This window comes from Convolutriloba macropyga, chromosome 14 (assembly GCF_964194025.1).
Source record: "Convolutriloba macropyga chromosome 14, txConMacr16.3, whole genome shotgun sequence".
NCBI classification, from domain to species: Eukaryota; Metazoa; Xenacoelomorpha; order Acoela; family Convolutidae; genus Convolutriloba; species Convolutriloba macropyga.
Genome location: NC_134481.1, coordinates 35,332,404 through 35,353,814, shown reverse-complemented (window position 1 = coordinate 35,353,814; position 21,411 = coordinate 35,332,404). Strand labels below are relative to the sequence as shown.

Below are 21,411 nucleotides of genomic sequence, written 5' to 3'. Positions count from 1 at the left end.
GAGAGTGTAAAGAGTGTATTAATAAAAAAACACCCCCCTATTTCTCCGCTTAATTAAGGGTGAAAGAGTGTAATTATAAGAGTGTAATCTTAAAAAATAAAGGTGGAAGAAGGTAATGAGAATTGATCCCCCCATCTTCCCCCTGTCGAACATATTACTTTAATAGTCTGCATTAGCCATTGCGCCAACTGACACTAGGATCAGATGTTTCAATTTGGTTATATTAGTAATCGTGTAAGAGTGTAATTTTTTATCAGTTCACCGTAAATTACACTCTTTGCAAAGAGTGTAAAAAGAGTGGAGAAAAGAGTGTAAATACAGTGTAATTTTTTAAAATTACACTCTTACCCTCTTTTCCCCTTTAAATAGGAGTGGAATACGCATTACACCCTAATCCCCGCTAATTAGGGGTGGATTAGGGGTGAAACCTCGGCCCGGGTTCGATAAAGGTTTTTAAAGTTCTATGTTTTCGAATTAAGTTCTATGCTGTAACAAAACTTTTGTATTTTCCGCCCCTCAACTGCACAAACGAGAATGCATCTGCTTATATCTGCTTGCATAATGGCTTCAAGTAACAAAATGCACTTCAGAAAATTCCCACCAATCACTGCAGATCCGACAAACACGAAGTGCACATTTCTCTGTCTCAACAAACCGTTACTCACCTTTTTCATCTAGGTGAGTCACAAAGTTGACCGTCTTTCAAACCAGGCAGAGACCTCGGGAGAGTGTGTGCAGACCCAGTGACAGCAAGGAAAAAGATCAAGACATTTATCAATTCAACGTGGACATGAAAAATACCAAGAAGAAAAGGGATCTGCCGTTTAAATGTTGATTTTTTAGTAAAAACCAACTTAGCTCAAATAAGTAAAGGCATAAAGTAACCGAGCGATGTCGCGGGAAATTTTTAATTTAACCCTCAAGGTAAACACTTACATGACAATCATCAAAGAACTCTTTGCAAATTTTAGACACAAAAGCTACCATATGCCGAAAACCTCCGCCATTTTTATGAAAACGGAATTAACTGTCATCAGTGAAATCTTTTCGACGAATCATTTGAGTGCTTTTTAGTTGAAACCCTAACAGGTCTTTTTTAAATATAAAATGTGATGAAGAATAACACATCAATCTTTCTTTCAAGACATTTATCAATTATCAACGTGGACAAGAAAAAAACCAAGAAGAAAAGGGATCTGTCGTTTAAAAGTTGATTGTTTAATAAGAACCAACTTAGCTCAAATAAGTTAAGGCATAAAGTAACCGAGCGACGTCACGGGAAATTTTTAATTTAACACTCAAGGTCACTTCCTTGACAATGATCAAAGAACTCATTGCAAATTTTAGGCACAAAGGCTACCATATGCCAAAAACCTCCGCCATTTTTATCAAAACGGAATTGACTGTCATCAGTGAAATCTTTTCGACGAATCATTTGAGTGCTTTTTAGATGAAAACTTAACAGGTCTTTTTTTAAATATAAAATGTGATTGAAAAGAACACATCGGCTTTTTTTGTGCTTCCACGTCATTTTAGCACTAATCACAATCACACCACTCCAGTTACAATAATGAATTTCAAAAGCGCTGTTTTAGCTCACTTGACTTGCATTTCACATTAAATTGACAATTATAATAATTTATCAAAGCAATCAATAAACAAAAGATAAATGTCAGTCCCGTTCCATACTCAAAATATATCGGAGCTTGATTAGTAGTTAAAAACACCCGCCTTTTCTAAAGACCGCCCTCTGATCAACAGCTGAATGCTTCGCTAATATTTAATTTGACCTAACAAGGCTGAGCTGTATTTGTTCAAAGAGGCCATGAAAGCAACCCAAGGTCACTCTCCATAACTAATTTGGGTCAAATCGTTGTATCTGATGGTGACTGCGGAATAAACTACGCCTTATCTTAACAGTTTTCTACTGGACGTGTTACACAACTCCAAAAAGAACAAGCAAAAACATTTAGACATACGCAAAATTTTCTGATGAGCTAAATTAAATATTTTTTTTAAATATAAAATGTGATGAAAAAGAAGACATCGATCTGATGTGAACACATATGAAAACATCGATCATATTTAATTTATTGATGCTCATATTTAAAGCAATGACACACAGGAAATGAAAAAAATGCATCAAATTTCAGTTCAATAATTGTTTTCGGCGTTCGATAAATGTTTTTAAAGTTCTATGTTTTCGAATTAACTTCTATGCTGTAAAAAGACTTTTGTATTTTCCGCCCCTCAACTGCACAATCGAGAATGCCTCTGCTTATATCTGCTTGTATGATGGTTTCAAGTAACAAAATGCACTTCAGAAAATTCCAAGCAATCACTGCAGATCCGACAAACACGAAGTGCACATTTCTCTGTCTCCACAAACCGTTACTCACCTTTTCCATCAAGGTGAGTCACGAAGTTGACCGTCTTTCAAACCAGAGACAGACCTCTGGAGAGTGTGTGCAGACCCAGTGACAGCAAGGAGAAAGATCAGGACATTTATCAATTATCAACGTGGACATGAAAAATACCAAGAAGAAAAGGGATCTGTCGTTTAAAGGCTGATTTTTTAATGAAACCAATTTAGCTCAAACAAGTTAAAGCATAAAGGAACTGAGCGACGTCACGGGGGGAATTTTTTAATTTAAGCCTCAAGGTAAACACTTCCTTGACAATCATCAAAGAACTCTTTGCAAATTTTAGGCACAAAGGCTACCATATGCCGAAAAACTCCGCCATTTTTATCAAAACGGAATTGACTGTCATCAGTGAAATCTTTTCGACGAATCATTTGAGTGCTTTTTAGTTGAAATCCTAACAGGTCTTTTTTTAAATATAAAATGTGATGAAGAATAACACATCAATCTTTCTTTCAAGACATTTATCAATTATCAACGTGGACAAGAAAAAAACCAAGAAGAAAAGGGATCTGTCGTTTAAAGGTTGATTTTTCAATGAAACCAATTTAGCTCAAACAAGTTAAGGCATAAAGTAACCGAGCGACGTCACTGGAATTTTGTAAATTAACCCTCAAGGTAAATACTTCATTGACAATCATCAAAGAACTCTTTGCAAATTTTAGGCACAAAGGCTACCATATGCCGAAAAACTCCGCCATTTTTATCAAAACGGAAATGACTGTCATCAGTGAAACTTTTTCGACGAATCATTTGAGTGCTTTTTAGATGAAAACTTAACAGGTCTTTTTTTAAATATAAAATGTGATGAAAAAGAACAGATCGATATTTCTTGTGCTTCCATGTCATTCTAGCACAAATCACAATCACACCAATTCGGTTACAATAATAAATTGTAATACAGCTGTTTTAACTCACTTGACTTGCATTTCACATTAAAATGACAATAATATATCAAATTACATTAAAATGACAATTTTAATAATTATATTAAAATGACAATAATATATCATAGCAATCAATAAACAAAAGACAATTGTCAGTCCCCTTCCATACTCAAAATATATCGGAGATTGATTAGTAGTTAAAGATACCCGCCTTTTCTAAAGACCGCCCTCTGATCAACAGCTGAATGCTTCACTATTAGTTAATTTGACCTTATAAGGCTGAGCTGTATTTGTTCAATGAGGCCATGAAAGCGACCCAAGGTCACTCTCCATACATAATTTGGGTCAAATCGTTGTATCTGATTGTGATTGCGGAGTAAACTAGGCCTTATCTTAACAGTTTTCTACGCTACGTGTTACACAACTTCAAAAAGACCAAACAAAAACAATTAGACATACGCAAACTTTTCTGAAGAGCTAAATTATATATTTTTTAAATATAAAATGTGATGAAAAAGAATACATCGATCTTTCTTGTGCTAATAAACAATAAAGAGTCCATGGGATGTTAACTAAAAAATTGAATTAGTTGGACTCCTTTACCAGTTTTTTTCTTCTAGTTGAATTTTCGTACTGTTGAACACACGATATTTTAAACAGCAATCAAATTGACATTTTTACAACTATAAACTAATCAAGAGATAAATAACTCTAGTGATTAATAACGTTCTTGCAACCATTTTTTGAGATTTTTCTGGCCAATTTTGACGTTTTTTCGATCGATTTTATGTGACACAGTGGAGTTCCATTGATAGATTTTCTATAACCCAGTAAATTTTCATCGATGGATTTTCTATGATCTAGCAAAAACAAGAGCTTTCAATCACATTAATCCTTGGTTTCAACTATCCGTCCCTAAACAATCCAGTTACCCTCAACGGTTTCAAAATTGTTCGTAATTACTTTTTCACAAAAAGCTTTTGTAACTGTTTATCCTCAGTACTGCTGCGCTTGCATTAAAAATTCAAAGAAATTCGTGTAAAACCATTTAATTTGTGACAAAACCATTGAACCAAAAGGTTGAGTTGGGTCTTTTAAACACGTCGATGAATTTGGTTTTGTTTTTTTTTTCAAACAAATTATGGACTCTAGGCAGATTCTAGGCGGACTGATTTTTTGGACTTGTATGTTCAGATATCCTTATTTAAAAGAATTTGATTCTCAATTGACTTCAGTGACTTCTATTGGCTTCAGTGATGTCCTTCCACATTAAAATCGGCCAAGCTTCGTGTCGACACGGACCAGTCTAGCATTGCAATTCATAACTGATTCAATGCAAAATCATCAAGAATTTAATGCGGCCCATTGCTCTGTTCATGTCCCACTTTTTAATTTACAGTCTGGTTTTTCAAGCTATTTGATTCATTAAACTGAAAGTTTTCAGCCTCTGTTATCAGTCTGGACATGACTAAATTAATTCTCTTTTCTGCTTGAGAAGCACTAATTGCCGGCTGACAATCATCTGCGGATAAAAGTTAAAATTACGCGCTCGTATTTGCCGTCTCAAGAAGCAATTAAATTTTCAAGAAGCAAATGAATTTTCACATATGCATTTGATTGCACTTAATAGAAACAAAACAAACGAGATCAAAATTAAATTATTGATGCTCATATTTAAAGCAAAAAAAGCATATCGTTTAAAGGTTGATTTTTTAATGAAACCAATTTAGCTCAAATAAATTAAGGCATAAAGTAACCGAGCGACGTCACGGGAATTTTTTAATTAACCCTCAAGGTAAACACTTCATTGAAAATCATCAAAGAACTCTTTGCAAATTTTAGGCACAAAGGCTACCATATGCCGAAAACCTCCGCCATTTTTATCAAAACGGAATTGACTGTCATCAGTGAAACCTTTTCGACGAATCATTTGAGTGCCTTTTAGATGAAACCCTAACAAGTCTCTGTAGAACAAAGTGTTTTAAGGCACAATATGGTCTACTATTAATTTCTGCTATTTCCTGGTGTGCTGAAACAAATAAAAACTCAACTTTTAAAGAATTTTTTGCTTCTCGAATTTTTCATTCCCAGAAACAACATGTAGGCTCGAAACTAAATTTGCTCTCAGACGACTGGCGAGCGGTTGCCTTCGTCAGAGGCCAGCCACAGTTCTGTGATGCTAGCTGTAGCTTAATTGAAAAGGCGTGAGGTGAGCGCAGAGGTGGGTGAGAGGGAACTGATGCGGGAAGCAATGGGGGCAATGGTGGGAAAGTTCTCTGTTGCATGGGCCCCTTACGACGTGAAAAAGACCACCAGGACAAATAAAATTGTTTCAAACTTTGTTTGAGAGCAATTGACAAGAAGTGTCGTTTCAAATGAGACAGAGGTTGAAAAATTGACAAAATGAGTGTTGAGATTGCGTCAACAAAAACAACAAAAGTTCTTCCTCAATAACGAGATAAACAGGTAGCACCCAGCAGGCATTAAGTGCTCCTAGATCCTTTGAGCTTACTAGTCTCCAAGTGTACAATTCACAGAAACCAAATTGAGACCTATATTTATCGTGTGATGGGCTGTTGTTAGAGGTTGGACCCGCCGTACACCCCTCGCCGTCTCATTTTACCCCAACACCTACCGCTGCACATTGTTCAGGTGGTAAGCTCATGCAACAGAAAACACTCCCACTAATGCCACCATTGTTCCCCCATCAAACTGCTCCCATCCACCTCTGCGCTCACCTCACGCCCTATCTATTATGCTAAAGCTAGCCTCACAAAACTGTGGCTGGCCTCGGACGAAGGCAATCACTCGCCGGTTGTTCGAGAGGCATTTTAATTTTGAGCCCACGTGATATTTCAAGAAATGAAAAATTTGGATGGCAAAAGTTCTGTAGCAGTTTAAATTTTATTTGTTCCTGCCTCGGGAGTTCGTCAACGGAGACTCCGGCCTGCGTGATTCTAAGCGATATCTTGAGCAAGATGTGTTCTTGAACTAATATAGGTACTTTTTGTCATTTTTTGCGAATTAACTTTTTTTGTCGTTTCCTTAGCCCCGTGTTTGAGGGTGAAGGAGAGCGACGTTGATGCGATCTGATGTCTTCTTGGCAAGATGCATCGAAAACAATCTGCTGATTGTTATCATTGGTGATAACGACGGGAATTGCAAATCCGTGCACTAATTTTGCAAAAAAATTAAGGAGTTCGGCAACGCAGGTTGGCCTACAGATGTCCGGTTTGCAGGCCACATGAGAAGGAAGGGTCTAACAGTCGATCTCGAGTCTAAAAACAAAACGTTCTACAGAAATCAAATCGGTTGTTATCTAGAAAACACACGAGTGATTCGTCGAGAGGATTTCAGTGATGACTGTCCATTCCATTTTGATAAAAAAACAGCGAACGTTTTTGGCATATGGCAAAGTGTTTGCAAAGAGTTCTCTGGATGATTGTCAATAAAGTGTTTATTTTGACGGTTGAAGATAGCAGCCAGTCGTTCCATCTACTTTGCATTGTGTGATAGATATAGTCAGCAGCAGAGAAGCAGCAGAGGGTAATCCAGAGACAAGCTAGATTCTACCTCCCCTCCGATGTGCGCTCTGGATCAATTGGGTTCAACGAAGACAGTGTTCATTTCACAACTCCGCACACGATCTTCCATCAGCACCCGAACGGACAAGAAAACGGGTCTATCAGAGATGATACCAACACAAATTACCGAGGCAAAAAGTTAGCTCTTCATCTATTAATCTTGTTCCGCTAACGAGCACAGGCTCCTGCATCCTATATATCTATTGTTACTGCATTTTAGGAGATCGCCGTTTTAGTTTCAAGCTAAAATGACAGAATTTTGAAATTTTCGAAGATGATTTCCGCAGATACTGAGACTCAGACTTAGACTGCGCATGGAACATCTCGCTTCACAGTTGAGCTGAAGACTCTCATTAATCCCGCCCAGTTTACTTTACAGAATGAGATTGCTCTGACTCTCAGAAGGAAATACTGAAAGGAAAAGTTAATCTTCAAAGTCAATGATTTAGCACTGGTTCAAATTCAGTGATAACGTATCAGCGATGAAATGCTAAGATGCTATATGCTACGGGAACTTGCGATTGGAAAGCGAACGGTTTCTTTTATTTAGAACTTTCTTTCTGAGAAAAAAAGAAGGAGAAATTTCAGGCTATTTATCTTGGCACAAAGTTTACAACGTTTATTACATCGTTTACTACAGCTCAGACGAGAGAGTAGGACTCTCTTCATATATACAAAGGTTCTGAACGTTGCACACAATTGATATGTGCTGGATTGCGCTGAAACTTTGTACGAAATGCGCTGAATTTTCAGCGCATTTTTGCAATGTTTCAGCGCATTTCAGCGCATTCATTTATATTAGTACTGCTCAAACTAAAGATAGAACAAAAATCTGACTCGCTCACATGTCTTTAGTACTCAGAAACGAGTGTGCCCGAGTGTTGCGTTCGTGGCCTAAGTGGGAGAACGAAGAATTTTTTCTAAACCTTATAGAGAAAGTAAATCCTCAAACAGCTACCCTTAAAATAATTAGATGTATTGAGTAGTAATAACTCGAAAAAATCTAGATTTGTGAATATTTTCAAATGTTCATTGAGACCAGTGAATTTTATAACGAAATTGAACGTAGTTGAACCAAATCATATTTTTTTAACCTTCGAGAACTTTCGTCCAACGATTTTGTTGCTGACTGAATCTTTCAATTCAGTCAGCAAAATATAATGTCAACTAACCGAGTTCTTATTTTTTATCTGATATATGCAATAACACAAACACTTCCATTCTTTTCGGTTCGATTTAACCCAATGCAGCATTTCTCTTAATCGCCCACAGCGCATTTTTTCTTTTCCTCTGGTTTTTACGGTTTTTCTATTGAGTTATTTCTCAAAGAAAGCTTTTTAGAACCTAAAGATACAAGAAAACGTTCTGATTTTTTCTAACCCTTTTGCTTGCTTTTTCTTTTTCATGGAATCACAAGACCTAAAATCTCGAGGCAGCTCAGCATAGTCTTTTAAATGGTATTGAATTCAAACGCGCTAGTGCGAGGTCACGTACTCCATAAAAACATAATTTCAACGCACTTTTGTCTGTTTTTTATCTATCTATTTACCTTTTTTTGTCGAATTTTCTTAGATGCAACTTAATTTACTTAAGTACCTCTAAACTTAATTATTTGCCCCCCCCCCCTTCATTTTAGGCTCACTTCACTACTAAGTCGTTTTCATGCATTGAAAAACCTAATTTCTAGCTGGATCTCAAGTGCTAAAAAGGGTCAAGGAAATAAACCCCCACTCAAAAAAAAATTAACTTTAGATAGGAAATAAACACCCACGGAAATACCCCCACGGAATAAAATCCCCATTTTAAAATTGAATTTCGGTCGTGATAATGCGAGGCATGGCTAAACAAGCTAAATGCGCAGCGCTTTGATAGCAAAATGGGGATTATTTCCGTGGGGTTTATTCCCGCAACCGGTTAAAAAATGTACCCCATTCTGTTCTTTCGCCCAGAACTGGAGTGCAAGCGGTTTTGGGTTCGAATACTATGCCCTTCTGCCGAACAAGACATACGTACTATTATGTATGTTGTGAAACAATCAAGTCAAGCGCACGAAAACCTGACTCCAGCGTTTGAACAAGTTGAAAACAGTTACCCGCAAACATGTAATCATCAGAAAAACTGTATCAAAAACCTTTATTGAATATACCCCTTTGTCTAGAGAACTTGTTCCCATGTATATGGAACAAGTAATTGGTGGCCCTCTTCGGACAGAACCCTCTTTTACGGCCCTAAATGTCGGACTAGAGTCTCCCCGCAGTTCTACATTCTGTGCTGCGCACAACACAAAGGCATCACTCAACAACTGTCACAGCAAGGACGTGAGGCACACAGACTTACGACGCACGAAATACAGAAGAGAAAAGCTCAAAAGACTAAAGACAAAAGCCCTAAAGACAAAAACAAATTGGAGCCAACTTTTTGGGTTACAGACGTTACCCAGAAGAACGATATTTTGAGGGTGTCAGATGTTACCCATGGAGAATTTTTTTCTACAAAGGTTTCAGACGTCACCGTTGCTGACCGCCCGAGGTTTCAGACGTCACCTCAAGAAGTCCTGTTCCCCGGTGAGATCAATCCAAAAATCAGTAATTTTCTACAAGTCAAAAAACATAATAAAGACAAAACCTGAAATTTGTCTCTTTTTTATGAAAATTTATTGCTTTTTAGATAAAATTTTTTTGACTTACGCTTTCGAAATTATTTAACGCAATGACAACTTCTTAGTGCAAGAAATCGCTCCTAAAAACGAAAATCGACTAAAAAACTTTTTTGAAAACAGAAATTTAAAAAACGTTCTTCAAAATTTTGGCCTGGTATTCTTATGAAACCTACTTTTAATTGTTCAAACTCACTTTTGAACTTGTTGTTAATGAGCCAGAAAGGTCATTAATTGGATAAATTCAATTAGCTATTCAGAAACAAAAATTGACGAAAAAAAAACATTTTTGAAAACAATTATAAAAACGTTTTTCAAGTTCTTGGCCTGATGTTCTTATAGAACCTACTTTTAATAGTTCAACCCCACTTTTGGTCTAGTTACCAGTTAGCCAACAAGGTCCGTACTTGGATAAATTCAATAAGCTATTAATGAAAGGAAAATTGACAAAAATCGTTTTTGACAACAGAAATCCAAAAAACGTTCATTAAGGTCCTGGCCTGATATTCTTATATAATCAGCATTTCGTAGTTCAAACTCACTTTTGAATTAGATGTCACAAAACCAAGAAGGTCACTACTTGGATAACATCATTTAGTTTTTCAAAAGCGAAAGTTGACGAAAAAAAAACGTTTTTGACCAGATAAAATCAAATTTTTGTAAACTGTCGGCTTCATATTATTATGGAAAGGAATTATCATGATCCAAATGCGTCTCTTAAGTAGTTTCTTGTGAGTTTTTTCCAACAGAAATTCGCTGATAAAAGTTTACTTGTCAAAAATAACAAAAACAATTGCCATCCCCACCAAAAACAAAAAAAGCGATTTTTTTTGCCAAAAACTTATTATTCTTGCAGAAGTCCTCGGTCTCAGACGTTGCCGTAGGTAAAGCGCCCTAGACTTTTGGTTTCAGACTTTACCATACTAAGAAAAAAAATTGACCAAAGAAAATCGGTTTCAGAAGTTACCGATACTTGATTCTTTTTCATCATCGAAACGGATTCATTTTAACAAATAGATCTCAGACGTCATCTCAATCAATTCTTTGCGAAATCCAGTCACGTATGGAAAAAACCAGTCTCAAGTCAAGGTTTTTGAGGGCACTAGAAGCACCACAAGATCACTCAGATTGACAAAGAGTTGGAGAAAGGAAAAGCTTTCAGAAAAGAAGAAAGTTACGTTTCTACAAAGTCTTCAAGCTTCTTGTGTTTTGTTAAAGTTTTTCGTCATTTTATTTTCTTCTCGTAGTCCTTGTTGCCTACACGCATCGCACTTAATAAAAGTTCGCAGGTTTTCAGCCCACAAAAAAGAAGAGAAAAAAAACAAAGAAATTTGCTTCTAACAAAATTACAGTAATTTCTGCCAGATTTTAGTCGCTAGGGTTGTACTGTTAGGGTTAGGCAAATCAGAGACATTTTTTCGTAGTTTTCAGGTCTGGTGGTAAATCAGTAGCTTTTGTTTGAGGAGATTGAACAGGTTTTAAAGTTTTACAAAGGAGTTTAATATAACAATTATTTGAGTTCCGGTCTAATATGGGTTCAACTGCATAACTGTAGCAAGGCACACGTTCCCTGTCCATTACAGACGTCAAAAACACTATATAAGACAGTCAAAGCCAGTTATTTAAGCAAAACTTATATTTATTCAACAAAAAACGCAATTATTTAGGTCTGTTGAACAAAAGTTGATTAAAGCGCGGGGACGTTCGGAAAAGCTCCTAATTTTTAGTGCAGAAAGCTAGATTTAGCACACAAACCACATCCTAGGACATCAAGTTTGAGCAAAGTTGCGTCGTTGGTCTTTTGAAAAAGAAAAAAAAATCTAGGATCATTAGAACTGAAACCTTAGACAACTTACATCAAATTTTGCGTCGCTCCGGTTCTTTAAGCTGTTTTTACCTTCAATAAAAAACGTCCATGTCTACAACAGCAACAACCAGCAGTCAACAGAACACAACATGCAGCAAGATGTCTAAGCAGATCATTGATGAATGCCAGTTTGCCATCAACATGTTTAAAGCCAACGAAATGGCCATGAAAAACCAGCTCGACCTTGTGGAGAAAATCATTCAGCAAAGAAAGAGTTTTCGATCCTTGTCTCTGCTGATTGAACAAACCAGAGCACAAGAAAAGAAATCAAAGAGCTGTCTCAGAACGTGATGAAGCAGCAGCCTGATCACAATACAGGAACATCAATTCTGTGCAGACAAACCAAATTGATGAACCGTCTTAACGGACTACAGTTGCAAGTTGATCTGTTGATCTTTTGGACGATGATGCTCAACTGAGCCAGTCCTCCCAATGGATCAGAGATGATGTCAGCATGATATCAAGCAGAGGAAACCGATCTCACCAATCTACGCCGGTATCAAAAGACATCAATGAAGACAACCAGCACCGCCGTAACTTAGAAAAGAAAAGCAGCATAGCCCACCCAAATCAACGTCCTGCTATCCCGCCTCCACCACGAAGACCAACCATTTTTCTCCAACAGTCAAATACTCTGCAAATAAATTTTGAATGCTTTCTTGGCGCTCACCAAAGACCAACGGAAATGCAAAACTTGGAAATCAGTCAACAAGAACAGAATCTTGCAGGTACTGATAACCACGTTAGACATTCTATCACACAAGGCCGTGATACACTTGTGTTTAACAGTGCAACCGATGACACGCAATATGTCGCTATCAACTCTAACAATCATCCATGCTTGCCACCCTACAGCCTCCAAACGGTGGACAACAGTGGATCAAACGAAAACCATTTGCTAAACATTTTGCCGCCTATAACTAACCTGAGCATTTCAAGCGACAGTTTTACAGCCAAATCAAAATATTGTGCTCAAAATTTCAATGTGTCAGCATTACTAAGCATTTATTCTCAAAACCACTGACTGAAAATAGATTCATATTTCGAACACCATATCAAGCTGGTCATGATACTCAAAAAGAACAAACTGCTAAAAATAACAGGAACAAATCAAATCTAGTTATTCAGATTCAATCATTGCAAGCATTTGCTCAGGGAATTGGTTGCAATCCAAGCAAAAACGAATAATTGACCGCAGCCAACAAAAATCAGTCATGTGTTGTTGTGGAGAACATTCAATTACAAAATCCGCAGTACACATATGCAACACATAATGAGCAAGTAACCCAACAGAAAAATTTTGTTCTTCCTTCTGAGCAACAGAATCCTCAACTGTTTCAGCAGTTTAAAAACAGTTTGCTTCCACAAAACCACAATCAGTTTCCTAATAAAAATGCTTTGCAATTTTCATCACTTCCTCAGAATTCCACTCAGGAACCAACGAACAAACAACATGTGTCTTAACTTTGCTCACACCCAAAATTTTTGCCTAATCTGCAAAATTATTAAAATCAAAATGCTCCTGACTTTCCAGCATCTTCAATGCCCTTCGCTGCAAATGTACCAAATTTCGTTGCCCCACAGGCGCAAATCAACGCAAAATAAAACCAAATTTGTCACCCAAACAATGGGCCAAGCAATTTAATTAGGAATAACTCAAAAGCCAATGCATCAAATGCTAACTTCAACCCTGTTCCACAATTAAAAAATCTTGATTACAAATTTTCTTTTAAATTACCTCTTTTATAGTTACAAAACTTTATTGGAGACCCTCTCCACTTGCATGAATGAATCAACAATTTCTACAGTATGATTCGCCATAACACATCAATCACAGATACACACCGAATAACGTATCTAGAGAATTCTTTGTCAGGAAAAGAACAAGACTTGATACATGCGTATTCTTGCGACCAATCGTATTACGAGACAGCCTTAAACGAGGTGAAAAATCACTTCGGTGATCAAACCATTGTGGTTAATACCTCTATCAACCGACTTAAAAATTGACAAGTCAATTATCAGAACAAGCAAAGTTTTATTGCCTTTTCATCTTTCGAAACAGTTTGTTCAGGAATTTCAATACCTTAGTTTTATAGCAGAACTTCAATCAACAACGCTATTGAAAAAAGTCAATGAGGAGGTTCCACACAAACTCATCCTGAAGTGAACCGAGCAGTCTCACTGAGTTCCACTCAGACCCATCACTTTCAGAAGTCCAACAGTGTTTAGAGCTTCAAGCCCCAATTTATGATAAAGTCTACGGGGAAAACCCATGAGAAACACATTCCCCAAGTCTAAAAAATTTGGAAGTTCAAATTTCAACGCTGATACAGCTTACAGAAACTACATATCACAACCTCTAAACTCTCTAGTTGTTCATCAGGAAAGAAACCAAAAGCATCAATTGCAACAGAATCTGCGGACGCAGTCAACCAATTCTTCTCCGAAGAGTTTCAACGCAAAAAGCTCTTGCGAAAATTGCAAAAGCAATCACAGTATTGCAGCTTGCCCTGAATACCAGCTCTGTCCTCCTACTGAGAGATATAGCATTGTTAGCAAAAATAGTCTGTGTACAAATTGTCTTAGCAAAAACCACCACAAACAGACAAGTCAGTCAACTAACCGATGCCAATTATGCAGTGGTTTACATCATACAACATTGAATGACCCAGCAAAACAAATCAAACGTCCAACAGCAGCTTTTTCCACAGAAAACGGACAAAACATCAGTCTACTATTTCGTAACACAACAAGACAGCGGTTGGAAATACGATCAACAATTCTCAGGCAAAAGGCCATTAGAATAAGATTTCAAACAGCCGCTACGGACAATCCTTCAACGATCAAAACCAAACCAACCCTCAGAGACCAAACCTAAATGCAAGCAGCAACCAGCAGTCTTTTAGAATCAACCAGAGTCCCGATACACCAGAGTCCCGATGCACGTTCCCTGTCCATTACAGACGTCAAAAAAACACTAGATAAGACAGTCAAAGCCAGCTATTTAAGCAAAACTTATATTTATTCAACAAAAAACAAGCAATTATTTAGGTCTGTTGAACAAAAGTCGATTAAAGCGCGGGAACGTTCTGAAAAGCTCCTAATTTTTTAGTTCAGAAAGCTAGATTTAGCACACGAAACACATCCTAGGACATCAGGTTTGAGCAAAGTTGCGTCGTTGGTCTTTTGAATAAGAAAAAAAAATCTAGGATCATTAGAACTGAAACCTTAGACAACTTACATCAAATTTTGCGTCGCTCCGGTTCTTTAAGCCGTTTTTACCTTCAATAAAAAACGTCCATGTCTGCAACAGCAACAACCAGCAGGCAACAGAACACAACATGCAGCAAGTTGTCTAAGCAGATCACTGATGAATGCCAGTTTGCCATCAACAAGTTTAAAGCTTCCGAAATGGCCATGAAAAAAACCAGCTCGACCTTGTGGAGAAAATCATTCAGCAAAGAAAGAGTTTTTGATCCTTGTCTCTGCTGATTGAACAAACCAGAGCACAAGAAAAGAAATCAAAGAGCTGTCTCAAAACGTGATGAAGCAGCAGCCTGATCACAATACAGCAACATCAATTCTGTGCAGACAAACCAAATTGATGAACCGTCTTAACGGACTACAATTGCAAGTTGATCTGTTGATCTTTTGGACGTTGATGCTCAGCTGAGCCAGTCCTCCCAACGGATCAGAGATGATGTCAGCATGATCTCAAGCAGAGGAAACCGATCTCACCAATATACGCCGGTAACAAAAGACATCAATGAAGACAACCAGCACCGCCGTAACTTGGAAAAGAAAAGCAGCATAGCCCACCCAAATCAACGTCCTGCTATCCCGCCTCCACCAGGAAGACCAACCCTTTTTCTCCAACAGTCAACTACTCTGCAAATAAATTTTGAATGCATTCTTGGCGCTCACCAAAGACCAACGGAAATGCAAAACTTGGAAATCAGTCAACAAGAACAGAATCTTGCAGGTACTGATAACCAAGTTAGACATTCTATCACACAAGGCCATGATACACTTGTGTTTAAAAGTGCAACCGATGACACGCAATATGTCGCTATCAACTCTAACAATCAGCCACGCTTGCCACCCTACAGCCTTCAAACGGTGGACAACAGTGGATCAAACGAAAACCATTTGCTAAACATTTTGCCGCCTATAACTAACCTGAGCATTTCAATCGACAGTTTTACAGCTAAATCAAAATATTGTACTCAAAATTTCAATGTGTCAGCATTACTAAGCCTTTATTCTCAAAATCACTGACTGAAAATAGATTCATATTTCGAACACCATATCAAGCTGGTCATGATACTCAAAAAGAACAAACTGCTAAAAATAACAGGAACAAATCAAATCTTGTTATTCAGATGCAATCATTGCAAGCTTTTGCTCAGGGAATTGATTGCAATCCAAGCAAAAACGAATAATTGACCGCAGCCAACAAAAATCAATCATGTGTTGTTGTGGAAAACATTCAAATACAAAATCCGCAGTACACATATGCAACACATAATGAGCAAGTAACCCAACAGAAAAATTTTGTTCTTCCTTCTGAGCAACAGAATCATCAACTGTTTCAGCATTTTAATAACAGTTTGGTTCCACAAAACCACAATCAGTTTCCTAATGAAAATGCTTTGCAATTTTCCTCACTTCCTCAGAATTCCACTCAGGAACCAACAAACAAACAACATGTGTCTTAACTTTGCTCACACCCAACATTTTTGCCTAATCTGCAAAATTATTAAAATCAAATTGCTCCTGACTTTCCAGCATCTTCAATGCCCTTCGGTGCAAATGTACCAAATTTCGTTGCCCCACAGGCGCAAATCAACGCAAAACGAAACCAAATTTGTCACCCAAACAATGGGCCAAGCAATTTAATTGTGAATAACTCAAAAGCCAATGCATCAAATGTTAACTTCAACCCTGTTCCACAATTAACAAATCTTGATTGCAAACATTCTTTTAAATTACCTCCTTTAAAGTTACAAAACTTTATTGGAGACCCTCTCCACTTGCATGAATGAATCAACAATTTCTACAGTATGATTCACCATAACACATCAATCACAGATACACATCGAATGACGTATCTAGAGAATTCTTTGTCAGGAAAAGAAAAAGACTTGATACATGCGTATTCTTGCGACCAATCGTATTACCAGACAGCCTTAAACGAGCTGATAAATCACTTCGGTGACCAAACCATCGTGGTTAATACCTCTATCGACCGACTTAAAAATTGACAAGTCAATTATCAGAACAAGCAAAGTTTTATTGCCTTTTCATCTTTCGAAACAGTTTGTTCAGGAATTTCAATACCTTAGTTTTATAGCAGAACTTCAATCAACAACGCTATTGAAAAAAGTCAATGAGGAGGTTCCACACAAACTCATCCTGAAGTGTACCGAGCACTATCTCACTGAGTTCCACTCAGACCCATCACTTTCATAAGTCCAACAGTGTTTAGAGCTTCAAGCCCCAATTTATGATAAATTCTACGGGGAAAACCCATGAGAAACACATTCCCCAATTCTAAAAAACTTTGAAGTTCAAACTTCAACGCTAATACAGCTTACAGAAACTACATATCACAACCTCTAAACTCTCTAGTTGTTAATCAGGAAAGAAACCAAAAGCATCAATTGCAACAGAATCTGCGGACGCAGTCAACCAATTCTTCTCCGAAGAGTTTCAACGCAAACAGATATTGCGAAAATTGCAAAAGCAATCACAGTATTGCAGCTTGCCCTGAATACCAGCTTTGTCCTCCTACTGAGAGATATAGCATTGTTAGCAAAAAATAGTCTGTGTACAAAATGTCTTAGCAAAAACCACCACAAACAGACAAGGCAGTCAACTAACCGATGCCAATTAAGCAGTGGTTTACATCATACAACATTGAATGACCCAGCAAAACAAATCAAACGTCCAACAGCAGCTTTTTCAACAGAAAACGGACAAAACATCAGTCTACTATTTCGTCACACAGCAAGACAGCGGTTGGAAATACGATCAACAATTCTCAGGCAAAAGGCCACTAGAATAAGATTTCAAACAGCCGCTACGGACAATCCTTCAACGATCAAAACCAAACCAACCCTCAAAAGACGAAACCTAAATGCAAGCAGCAACAACCAGTCTTTTAGAATCAACCAGAGTCCCGATGCACCAAAAAACTGGTATGAGCAGCTTCAACTCATCCCATTCTCTTTTCTGAAAGGAAATAAAGCCTTCGACACATATGCCTTAATTTATCTTGGCAGTCAATTCCTGGTGCCATTTCAAAATATCTTGAGCTTCGTTGCGAATCTCATCAATCAGTTCCTCTTCAGTTCCTTAACACTGAAAATAACATGACTCTCAAAAATAAACGAACCAGTGACCACTACTCTTTACAAATCAACAGAGATTTCTTTTGAACTCTCTCGAGCATACAGCAAACCATCTTTAAATGTCAGTGCCGCAAGTTTTCCAATTGAATCGAATTTGCGATGCAATTAACAACCTACGCCATACTCACTTCTCTTATATTGCCGATGGCAAAATCGGCACCCTCCTTGGTGGTAACGCCTTTGCATTTACCTCTCCAACTCATGTGATTCAGGGAAATCAAAATCAACCGTTTGGTGTCAAAACTAAATTAGGTTGGACACGGTGAATACGAAAATAGTTTCACAAATAACCATGTTAAATCCTCCAATCTGCCGAACAAAGCCTTCGTCTTTCAAATTTCAAGAAATCGAACGAACCCGATCTAGACGAACTAGTTCAACAGTTCTGAAGAATTGAATCTGAAGGAAATCAACCAGAGAGCAAGCCCTCATCTCCCCTTGATTGAAGATTCATCCAGATAATGAAAGACTCAATTAATTTCAATGGAAAAAGATTTGAAATTAAACTGCCTTGGAAAGAAAACTGCAATTAGAAAAATATTTATTTTCCGCCCTCAAGTCAAAAGCTTTAACAAGTAGCTCGAGCGTAACCCTCAAATTCGTGATATATATAACAAGACTCTGCAAACTGACTTGGAAAAAAACTACATTAAACCAGTTGAGATGTAATATACACCGCCTGATCGAATCTGGTATCTCCCACACCACCTAGTTAACAATCCTAACAAGCCCGGCAAGGTTCGGCGCGTCGCAAACGCAGCCTCTAAATTCCGCGGAAAATCATTAAACACCAACTTCTTACAAGGTCCTGACCTGCTTAATAAACTGCCTGGAGTCCTTATGCGCTTTCGCAAAAATCCAATTGCAGTCCTCACGGACAGCGAAGGCTTGTTCATGCAAATTGCTATCAACTAAACTGACCAGTCAGCCTTTCGTTTCCTGTGGATATACAACAATGAAAGTCAACAGGATCAGTTTACAAGACTAATTTTTGACGCTGCCTGCTCCCCATCCTTCGCGATCTATGTTTTGAACCATTGCATTGATAAAAAAGGAGATAAATATCCCGAACAGCCGTCAAAAATCTCTTTGATATGGATGATTACATCCAGTCCCAAGATACGTTAACGAATGTCTTAAAGACTGTTCAGAAAACCATTCAGAGTCTTCACGAAGAAGGGTTTCCGCCTCACAAAATTTGTTTTTAATGAACTCGATGCTCTGAAAAACATACCAACACAGGAAATTGACGAAAACAGTGACATTGTCAGAGTCCTGCGATAGAAGTGGAATCTGAAAAATGACAGACTCATTATGAAACCACTGACACATTTTTCAACGGACGCAATTGAGTATACTCAATCGAAAATCTTTAGCCTTGTATGCTCGATATTCGACCCTCTCGGTATACTGTCACCTTTGACAATCCGTTTCAAAATCCTTCTCCAAGAAATTTGGACACTTGGAAAAAAGTGGGATGAACCACTACCCGTACAAATAAAGAGAAGACTTCAGGAAATACTAGATTCATACTTCGAAATGCCTGAAGTACATCTTACCAGAACACTAACAAGTCTTCAATATTCTGAAATCAGTGTAGAAATGCACGTATTTGTTGATGCCTCAACAGCTGCAATGGCAGCCGTAGCGTACCTGAGAATAACACACAACCATTCGGAGGTAACAGGAACTTGTTTCCTTATTGGAAAATGTAAAATTGTACCTATAAAGAAAAAGCTTACCCAAACTTGAACTCGAAGCGGCAGTAATTGGAGTCAGGCTACATTCCACAATCGTGAAAGAGTCCTCTTTCATAATTGTCAAAAATGTATTCTGGACTGATAGTCAGGTAGTCCTTGATTGGATTGCGTCTTCCAGAAAACAACCTGTATATGTTGCAAACCGACTTAGAGATATTGCAGCAACAATCGAAGCAAGACAATGGAGACATTTCTACATTGAACAAACCAACCGACCATGGAACTCGTGGCCTCGATCCACGTGAAATATCTCTTAAATGGTTGGAACCTCCAAAGTCTCTGGCATAATCAGAGCCAATCAATAACCAGCCTGTACCTTCGGAACCAGATGTCGTAGCAACAACAGCAAATACAGCTTCAAATGTTCCAGAGCCAATCATAGACCCAGCATTTTTTTTCCTCTTGGACGACAATACTCCTCACCTTAGCCACTGTCTTTTACTTACTGTTCAGAGCAAAGAAACTTCGTGACAACAAACAACAGTACCCGGCCGATGACATTGGCCTATCTCGAATACCTAAGCACTTGTTCAGAAGTTCTTAAGAGAACTCAATTCACTCGACAGTTTCATCATTCAAAAGGGGCCTCAAGCCCCACCCTAAATGCAAACTGCGGTCATTGAACCCAATCCTCGAAGAAAACGGTATACTCCGTTCAAGTGGGAGACTTCAATTTGCTCCAGATGAACCTGAAATAGAAAAATGTCCAATTATTCTGCATGCGAAAGACGTTAAGCAACGATACTACGTAATTGGCTTGAGAAAGTGTATATTTAGCATAGCATTTCGACGTTTTTTGCAGAGGATTTAGTTCAGAGAACATATAACCAATTATGCTGCTCGTTCAGTTTTCCGTTTCCCATCATCCGCAACACAATTCCCGTTTTCCAGTAGTAGTGTCGACTTTTTAGGCCCATTTTAAATAGAGGACACAAAAAGAAATCTTGAAAAGCATTATGTTTTGATCTTAACGTGCTTGATCACGAGAGCAGTCCACCTCGAAAGCTGCCAAGATCTCAACATCGGTACTTTCCTAAATGCATTTCGATGTTTCACTAGTAGACGTTGTCAACCAGAACTGCTGTACAGTGATAATGAAAAGACATTCATCGGAGCGTCAGAAGAGCTCAAGAAAAGTGTAAAGAGCTTTGACAACGACAAAATTTACAAAGCTCCTGCAGCTACAAAGACCACTTAGAAATTCAACCCGCCACATGGCCCCCATTTCGGCGCTGTTTGGGAGCGCTTGATACCGACAGCGAAAAGAACGCTGCTGATCATTCTAGGCTCAAAAAGACTCTCATTGGACGTATGCCAAACAATATTATTAGAGAACAAAGCCATCTTGATTTCATGACCTCTCACATTTATCGCTGATCTTCCCGACAACGAGATGCCTCTCACACCTAAACGCTTCCTGATCAGTCGTTAATTCAACTCTCCGCCACCAGGAAAATTTGACAGCCAGATTCCAGCCAGCTTCAGGTCATGGAGAAACCTGCAACAGATGATGAACCGCTTCTGGAAGCGTCTTGTCAAAGAATATCTACCGACACTACTCAAAAGATCCAAATGGAATGAGAACAACCAGTCGCCACTTAAAGATAATGACGTTGTCTGGATCCTAAAAGACATGATTCCTCGTGGTATTTGGCCTCTTGGGTGTGTGTTGGAGGTGTACCCTGGACGAGATGGAGAACACCGGGTGGTGAATATAAAAACAGCTTAAGGTACGTTCGTTCGCCTCGTTGCCGCACTCTCACGCGTTTTGGCTGATTAGCCACGTTTTTTATAACTTTTTTCAAGTCACGGTTTCTA

At 38.1% G+C, this 21,411-nt stretch overlaps 2 protein-coding genes across 3 annotated transcripts in view; one reads left to right on the top strand and one right to left on the bottom strand.

Annotated features, from left to right (window-relative positions):
* LOC142353242 (sulfate transporter-like) overlaps positions 1 to 21,411 on the top strand; it is a 510,154-nt gene that overhangs the window by 185,849 nt on the left and 302,894 nt on the right. The window lies entirely within an intron of this gene.
* Positions 1 to 21,411, bottom strand: part of LOC142353246 (uncharacterized) — a 534,761-nt gene that overhangs the window by 340,798 nt on the left and 172,552 nt on the right. The gene's annotated exons all lie outside the window — the stretch shown is intronic.